Here is an 8,258-nt window from a genome sequence, read left to right as displayed (position 1 = left end):
GTCCATAAGGCACCCAGGCCAGTTTCCTAGTGTTACTAGACTGATTATCCTTAGTATGATTTAATTGTTCCCAACACAGAGGAGCCTTTAAACTTAAATTACCATAGCCTGGTGTTAACTACATAAATCCATCCCATAACTGTGGGAGATTTTATTCCTTGGCTGAAATGTTGCTTGTTGCTTTGATCGAGCTTGAGTAATAGAGGAAAATTCATATTTATGGCCAGGGTCAGAGCAGGCATTATTAATTGTCCAGGTGAGGGGATTCCATCTAGTAATATCAATATCAGTGTCTTGAACAGGACTAACATTTTTTCTTTTAAAATAAATTCCTAAGAGCCAACCAGTTAGACCCTTGGAGTGGAGAAATCCACCAAGGTAACCCAGAAGTGCTAGACATAGGTAACCCAGAAGTGCTAGACATAGGTAACTGGCCACAAACCCACCAATTGGACTGATTTTTAAGACTAGCATAAGATGGTGCCCATGGTAGAAAAACATTTGATTCATATGCAAAGGTCCAAGAAGTCAAGAAAACTTTATGATATGAGTCAGGTCGAGGATCTTGGGCTAGCTGTCTACTTCTGATGTTGTCTTCTTCTTGTTCTAGTGGGAGTGTAGTTTCTCCTCTGTTGGAGCGTTGTTTTAAGGTGAGCCTTAGTAAATACAGACCTCCATTAACAAAACTGGAATTTAATATTCACTGAAACATAATCTTTTTTCTCTCTAAAATTACCCTCATTTTTATCAAATATAACCAAATTAAGACGAATTCGTTTGCAAAATAAGTCTGGTCTCAATAAACTTGATCTGATGATTTATATAAACTATGATTGATCATATAGGCCTTTTTTTTTTTTTGCTTTGCTGAAACTTTGATAAGTCTCAGACCGAACTTTTTTTTTTTTTTTTTTTTTTTTTTTTTTTTTAATTTATGGCTGTGTTGGGTCTTCGTTTCTGTGCGAGGGCTTTCTCTAGTTGGGGCAAGCGGGGGCCACTCTTCATCGCGGTGCACGGGCCTCTCACTATCGCGGCCTCTCCTGTTGCGGAGCACAGGCTCCAGACGCGCAGGCTCAGTAATTGTGGCTCATGGGCCTAGTCGCTCCGCGGCATGTGGGATCTTCCCAGACCAGGGCTCGAACCCGTGCCCCCTGCATTGGCAGGCAGATTCTCAACCACTGCGCCACCAGGGAAGCCCCAGACTGAACTTTTAAAAGACCTCTCAGGGCTAGGAAAGTCATGCCAAGGTCTTGTCACAGATTTCGCCTGACAGATCTAGGTGAATTTCTCCCTTTTCAAGGTCCCCAAAATACCTTAAGATTTCTGTACATGTTAGTGAGGTAGCCTTCCTAATTTATCTGTTAAAGCTGCTGGGAACCTAAGAGTTTCCGATCTCTGGAGGGAACAGATAGAGAGAAAAGATAAATGTTTCAATTCTGCTTACAAAGGTACAATTTACCAAATTACTGTAAGTCATAATGAGTTTGAGGGGAAGGTTTTTCTTATATCTGGAAAACACAGATTCAAACCAGTAATTTTTCAGATAGAAATCATAAAAATTATAACCATATTCACCAGTTCACTCAGTCCTATGTAGATAATCCTTTTTGTTAACAGTTTTATAAAGCCATCAGGTTTCCCATTTGAATTCTTCAATTTCTTACCCAGTTCAGCATTATGGTCTGAAAGTCAGAAATTTGTATTTATCCTAAAGTCCTTTCTATAAATCTTCTTGAAGAGGAGGCATTTTTGCTAAGGCATTAGAGTGAAACGGTAAGTATCTACGCATGACAAAAAGACTTAAGACACAGGAAAAAAAAAAAAAAACCTGATTACAATTCAATCAACAAAGAAACTTGGTTACTGCTGTGACATACAACACTTGCAGATAATAACTAGAATTATGATTGATAACATTTTACCAGGACATATCAGAACATACTTAGGAACTCCACATAATTTCTAGAATATCTATATTAGTAACATTTACCAAACAATATAACCTAAGAGGATTTATTACTCATTTGACAATACTTCCCATGTAATTTAACATACCAAATGAACTTAATTAGTTTAATATCCCTTTGGGATGTTTCAGGAGCCCGTTGAAGCATCCCAAAGTTAGCTAGAGGTCAAAAGGACTTCATTAGAATTTAATTTTGGAAGTTTTGTCAAAAAAAAATCAAAAGGATTTAGAATACTCAGTCAGATAGGATCATAGATCACTGTGAAACAAGTTACTCACTTAGCTAAAGTAACAATAAAAGATTTCAAAGACAAATACAGAACAGATCACTTAAAAGGTCACAACACTAGAATTTCAAGTTACCAAAATCTGGAGAGACTATTTTTAGATAGACATTCTTAAACATAATTCTTCCTATAGAGTTTACATAAAAGCTCTTCCCTCATTTGCATTTAATTCACTTATAAAATTTCATCGTACCAAGTTATGTTTCTTGCTGACAAATTTGCAACAGATATAATAAGATCTTATTTAACTTTTATTAAACCTAGGTACAATAAGGGTATTACACTTAATGTTAATGACTCTGAAGACATGTCTATATTAATTAGATCAACAAGCTTATACATTTACACCAGGTGTTAATTTAATACTGAATATTTCCCAGTTCACGTGAACCTGAAATTAATTCTGGACAGTTACCTTCTGTATTTTTAAGAATTTATATAAGCGCTTAATTTTCTTTAAGCCAATTAAGTAGAGCTCATTGACAAATTAATTTTGATAATACCATCAAAGGTAAAGACAAAGATAATGCACACATAAACACATAGACAGACACGACAAGAGATCTCATAGCTTCATTTTCTAAACTTAGTCATGAATCAGATATTACGATATAAAACTCACTAGTTTATAAATAACTGTTGGAATAAGTAAAATGTTAAAAGGCTTCTTCCCCGTTTTTTCCCCTCATCTCAGAGATGGTCTAGATAAGATAAATGTTCCTGAGAGCCCTGGTGTCAAGGTACAGGGAGAGAAAATTAAGTTATCCTAGTAGGACTTGTTCCTCAGGGTCAGAATTCTGAAAAGATGTTTTTATCAAGCTTGCCTCTGTGTATGCAAAAAGAACCAGTTTTGGAATTTTCAAGAGTTTCACCTAAATCAATTTTCTCTGGAGTCTAAACAATATGGTGGCCACACAATGTTATAATAAAATATCATCTCTTTCTTAGTCATAGGCTCATAACTAAAATCTTTGCAGTCAGACAGAATTCACCCAAGAGGGCTCTGCAGTGGAACAGAACCAGAATTTCCCATTTCACAAGGCAGAATGGCCATCACAGATCACAACACAGAACACAAAGTATAACACACAAACAGGCAAGGCTGTCCTAATCAGACACTCCCTTAAATACAAGATCGCAGTCTCTCAGAAAACCTCCTACAGAGACACAGAACTTCAGATCTGAGTACTGGCAGAGTAAATGGAAATACCTCAGGTCTTCAAAGATTTCAAAGGGAGGAAAGGAGGCCAGGTTGAAAGAAGTGGGGAAGGGAGAGGGACAAAATGGGTTGCCTTATGGACATCTCCTGCCACCTGCAGATGCCCAGGTGTTATGGGACTTTTCCCTGGGCTTCCAAGAAGGGAGAACAGGAACTCAGCCCTACCAGAAGTCAGAAACCAGATACAAGATACCAGACCAGAATTTGAGCTCTCTGTCCACCAGAGGGGATCAGGCTCCGACCCTCAGATCAGGCTGAGGCCATTCAACCAGACTCCTGCATCCAGGACCAGTTCAGAAGAAAGAGGTGTAGGATAGGAGGGGTTGAAAACAGGAAAGGGAAAGGGAAGGGGAAAGAGGTCAACAAAGTCTCTTGTTCCTTACCCATTCGGGGCACTCTGGCCAGTCGCCCACATCAGGAGGAGACCAGGGACAAAAGGGTCCCGGTAGCGACCACTGGGTCCGGTCCGTCAGCAGGTGAGCTGGTCCCTGACTACCCCAAGTGGTCAGGATGTCAGTCGTAGCAAAGAAGAAATCCTGCCAGAGTTGCCATTTGTTGCAGGAAGGGGGACCCCTTCCAGGGCCCGAGAGTAAGCTCCTGTCTAACACTCAGAAATGAATTGTCCGAGGAGACACACATGCTGACAAAGCAAGAGACTTTATAGGGTAGGGGCGCCCAGGAGGAGAGCAGGAGGGTAAGGGAACTCAGGAGGACTGCTCTGCCATGTGGCTCACAGTCTCGGGTTTTATGGTGATGGGCTTAGTTTCCGGGTTGTCTCTGGCCAATCATTCTGACTCAGGGTCCTTCCTGGTGGTGCACGCATCACTCAGCCAAGATGGATTCCAGCGAGGAGGATTCTGGGAGGTTGGTAGGACATATGGACTGGAGTCTCCTCTCCTTTTGACCTTTCCCGAATTCTTCTGGTTGGTGGTAGCTTGTTAGTTCCACCTTCCTTACCAGGACCTCCTGTTGTAAGATAACTCATGCAAGTGGTTACTATGGTGCCTGGCCAGGGCGGGCGGTTTCAGTCAGTGGTTCCCCTAACATTTTGAGAGTTAAATGAGTTAATAAGTGCTTAGAACAGGGCCTGGGAAGGGAGTGAGTGCTTGTGTGGCTGTGAGGTTCCCTTCCCATGTCCACAGCTGAACCAAAGTCAGCTGCTGCTCAGTGACCTCGGTGACGAGGGCAGGGCCGGAGCCCATTCTGACAGCAGGGAGTCACCTGTGCTCTCCACAGGGCTCCCCCAGCTCCCTCTTGGACCTCTGATGTGGCCCCCAAGAGATGGACAGAGATAGGGGGAGAGAGAGACAGAGGGAAGGGGACAGAAAGAAAGAGATAAAGACGTAGAGAAACCAGTCTGTGTGAGAGGCAGAGACAGAGTTCCCAGGAGAACTGGTGTCAGAGTGTTCAGACAAGTAGGGTCCTGGAGGCCCGGTTTAGGGGGTCAGACCAGACTCTCCCTCTGCCTGAGGGAGCCTCCACTGCAGCCTGTGGCTTTCTGGGGCGAGCCAAGGGGCTACCAGGACCCCAGCCCCGCTAGTGCTCAGTTCCCATCCCCCACCTCCACCTCACCTCCGACCCTGGGTCTGGTTTCTGGTGGAATTGGATCCAGCCCACTTCCCTGCCATCCACTCTGTTCCATCACAAGGCTCAGATATTACCTGAAAAACTGGGTTTGCCTCTTGGTGGCTGTCAAGCCAAAAGACACAGCCAAGGCAGAGATCGGGAGAAGGAAGGACTTATTACTTGCAGTCAGTAAGGAGAACACCAGGGATCTTTCCCAAAGCAGTGTCTCCCTGAGCAGTACAACTGGGGAAGTTTTAAACTAAGGTCACATGCATGAAGGGGCTTGAGCAGAGAAGAATTAAGCACAGGTTCGGGGCCAAGGTCGACAGAGCCCAAGCTTTAGTTGATTGAAGTCACGAGGGTCAACATCATCATCCCATCCTCCACCTGGGTGGGGGCCTTAGTCCCTGCAGAGCGCAAAGACTGTGTCAGATTGTTAGATATATCCCAAGAGGAGGAACCAGGACTCTGTTTTATCACTGAGCTATTGTTTCTTGACTGCTTTTCCTTTGTTCCTGCATTCCCTGACTTCCCTTGAAATCATTGATTACTGAGATTTGTTCAAGGGCAAGCATTGCGGCCAGCCTTAGATCACAAAATGGCTTAGGCCAAAATGGCTTCTCTTATGTCAAGAAAGCTTTCCTTGTTCTCTTTCTCCAGAGAAAGAGACAGATAATCCCTCAGACTCACTCTTTCCAAAACCCACCTTGTTTCTTTGTCCCTCCACCTGGAAAGCCCTCTTCTTCTGACCCTGCATGTCAGCCTCTCATCAGCCCAGATGAAAAGTCACCTCTTCCAGGAAGCCTTCTCTGAACTACCCCCCTCCCCAATCAGGCAGGGCACCACCTCCAGGCTGCTGGCAACTGTCACACTCAAGACAGGTGTGGACCAAGCTACCTGCTCTATCATCTGACACCTTTTGCCTGAGTCCCACACTCTGGCCTTTGTACTGCTTGCCTGGCCCTGCTAACACTCCTGTGCCGACCTCCATCGCAGCACTTCCGGGAGAGCCTGGGCTTACTGCAGTTACAGCACTATAGCTCTGTCTGGGTTTCCCTTCCTTAGAGCACTTGCTTACCAAGGCCAAGCTGACCTCCACCTAATCACATGCCACCTCATTGATAGGAAATCACAGTGCTTAGCCCTCTGCTTGCATTGACCCTCATATGACCCAATGCCTGTCCTTTCTGTCCCTGTAGGACCCATCCCCCCCTTGACTGTGAGCCCTACAAGGGCAGGGCGCACCTGATCTTTGTCCCCCCAACTCCCCTCCTAGAGCTAGGAGTCTGGTTTAGCCAAGTTCGTTTGCATTGAATCTAAAATCTATTCCTGTCCCATAAAAGAGGGATTATGCCTACAAGGTTCCAACACGGATTTCTTTTTTCCCTTTCCTGGTGGTTCTGGGACTAGCGTGACAGGGCTTTTGTTTCATCCATCAGCCTTGTCCCTGGCAGTGTTTCCCAGGAATCCTGAGCTGGTGAGGGCTGCGGGTCAGCTCTGGGAAAAGAATGAGCTTTCCTCCACTCCCTTGTTCTCAGCCCAACCTTTATTTACTCATTTTCAAGCCATTTCATGGGACTGATTGTTTGCTGATCCAAAAAAATGCATTCAGTGTAAAAATTTTTTTAATTCTGAAAACACAAAGACAATGGTAAAGGTCACCTACGATGACACAACTAAAAATAAGCATTGTTACCATTTTGGTGCCTTTCCTTCCAGTATTTTTTCTAGATGGAAAAAATAATTTTTTTTAATACAAAATAGAAGAAACTGTTTCCTTTTTCACTTGCTGAGAGCCTTAAGTTAGTTTCTCCGTACTGTTTTGTGACAGCGGCCTGGTGGCCCACCATTTATTTAATAAATCCCCTGTCGATGGACATTTAAGCTGGTGTCACTTTATACGTAATGCTACAGTGCACACCCTGACAGTTCATTTGTCAACATCATCAACCTCCTAGTTCCAGCCCGTCTGGGCTCTACATGCTTGTGGGCAGCATACAGTTAACCTCTTCCACCTGGTAAGGGTTTCTGCAAAACAGCTCAAATGATATGGCTCAGAATATTACCTATAGCTCTCGAGGAGGAACTGCTAAAGGTCCTTGACTTTGTGCAATGGCTAAACTATTATTATTTTGTCTTGCTTCACCGTTTCCCTTTACTTCTGCATTTTCTTACTCTTCTGATTAATTATATTCTTTGGAACTCAGGGAAGGCGGCTAAAGTTTTTCTATAGACAAGAGGCAGGCAGAGGACGCTGGGCGGGGGAGGGGCAATCTGTCCCAGGAAGGACCCATAACATGCTGCTCGGTTACACTAATACTTCATTTTGCTCACACCACTGGGCAATTCCCTCAGACAGAACCTACACACACCCTGGGTCATGGATATGAGGCTTCCTAAGAACAAATTTGCCCTCGAGAAAAGGCCATTCCTCACTGTGTATTTACCAAGCTCCCTCTGCTATAAGCAAAGGTTATCAGAGCCAGCCTGGCCCACAGCATCCAGGAGCCCAACATCCTTATCTAACAGTTGGGGAGACTGAGGCCCAGAGATAAGGGATTAGCAAACTCTACGTTGTATAGAGATTTTCTCCCCTCTGCAATCTCCCTGACATTTTGCAAGGGAATGCAAAATCTTCAACAAGGATGCAGGTGGGATGGAGAAAGGATACAGCGTCTATATTGCTCATGGCAAACATTGCTAACAAGCATCACAAATTCTTCTGCTAGTCCAGACACTTGAGAACGTCTCCAACAGCCATTACCATGCAACAGGACTTGGCAAAACAAGTGAAGTGTTCCTGCCATTCTGGTGGCATCTTTGGTGCCAACAAAGAGCCTTTTTAAATTGAGGACTTGAGCCCATTCAAGTGAGTTTCTCAAGGTGGCTGCCTTTTTGCCTTCTGAGATAGGAAGAGTCCACAAGTCCTCCTGATTTCTGTCTGTCTAACCCTGCCATGTCCTCAGAGACCCTTTCTGGTTTTCCACAGGACCACAGATTTCTAGGAAGAGGATGCCCCTCGTCCCAGCTGGAGGTGACGGGGTGGGCTGGGAAAGAGGGGTAGAACATGGGCTCCAAAGTCATACAGAAATGGGTCCAAATCCTGGCTCCACATTTTACAGCTGTGAGACCTTGGGCAAGTCACTGTCCTCCCCCAAGAACCTTCCTCATCTGGAAAATAGAGGTGATAACACCTCTATTTTCTCCCTTCTGGGCCTTA

General features: G+C 44.3%; 1 long non-coding RNA gene across 1 annotated transcript in view; it reads right to left on the bottom strand.

Annotated features, from left to right (window-relative positions):
* Window positions 1-519: 519 nt before the first annotated feature.
* LOC309612792 overlaps window positions 520-8,258 on the bottom strand; it is a 13,617-nt gene continuing 5,878 nt past the window's right edge. The window contains exon 2 of the long non-coding RNA XR_014235364.1: window positions 520-4,438. This is a non-coding gene — a long non-coding RNA (uncharacterized lncRNA). The remainder of the gene's footprint in view (window positions 4,439-8,258) is intronic.

This window comes from Balaenoptera borealis (assembly GCF_965194805.1).
Source record: "Balaenoptera borealis genome assembly, chromosome: 16".
NCBI lineage: Eukaryota > Metazoa > Chordata > Mammalia > Artiodactyla > Balaenopteridae > Balaenoptera > Balaenoptera borealis.
The sequence above is the reverse complement of the archived record's forward strand: the minus strand, read 5'-3'. Positions and strand labels throughout refer to the sequence as shown.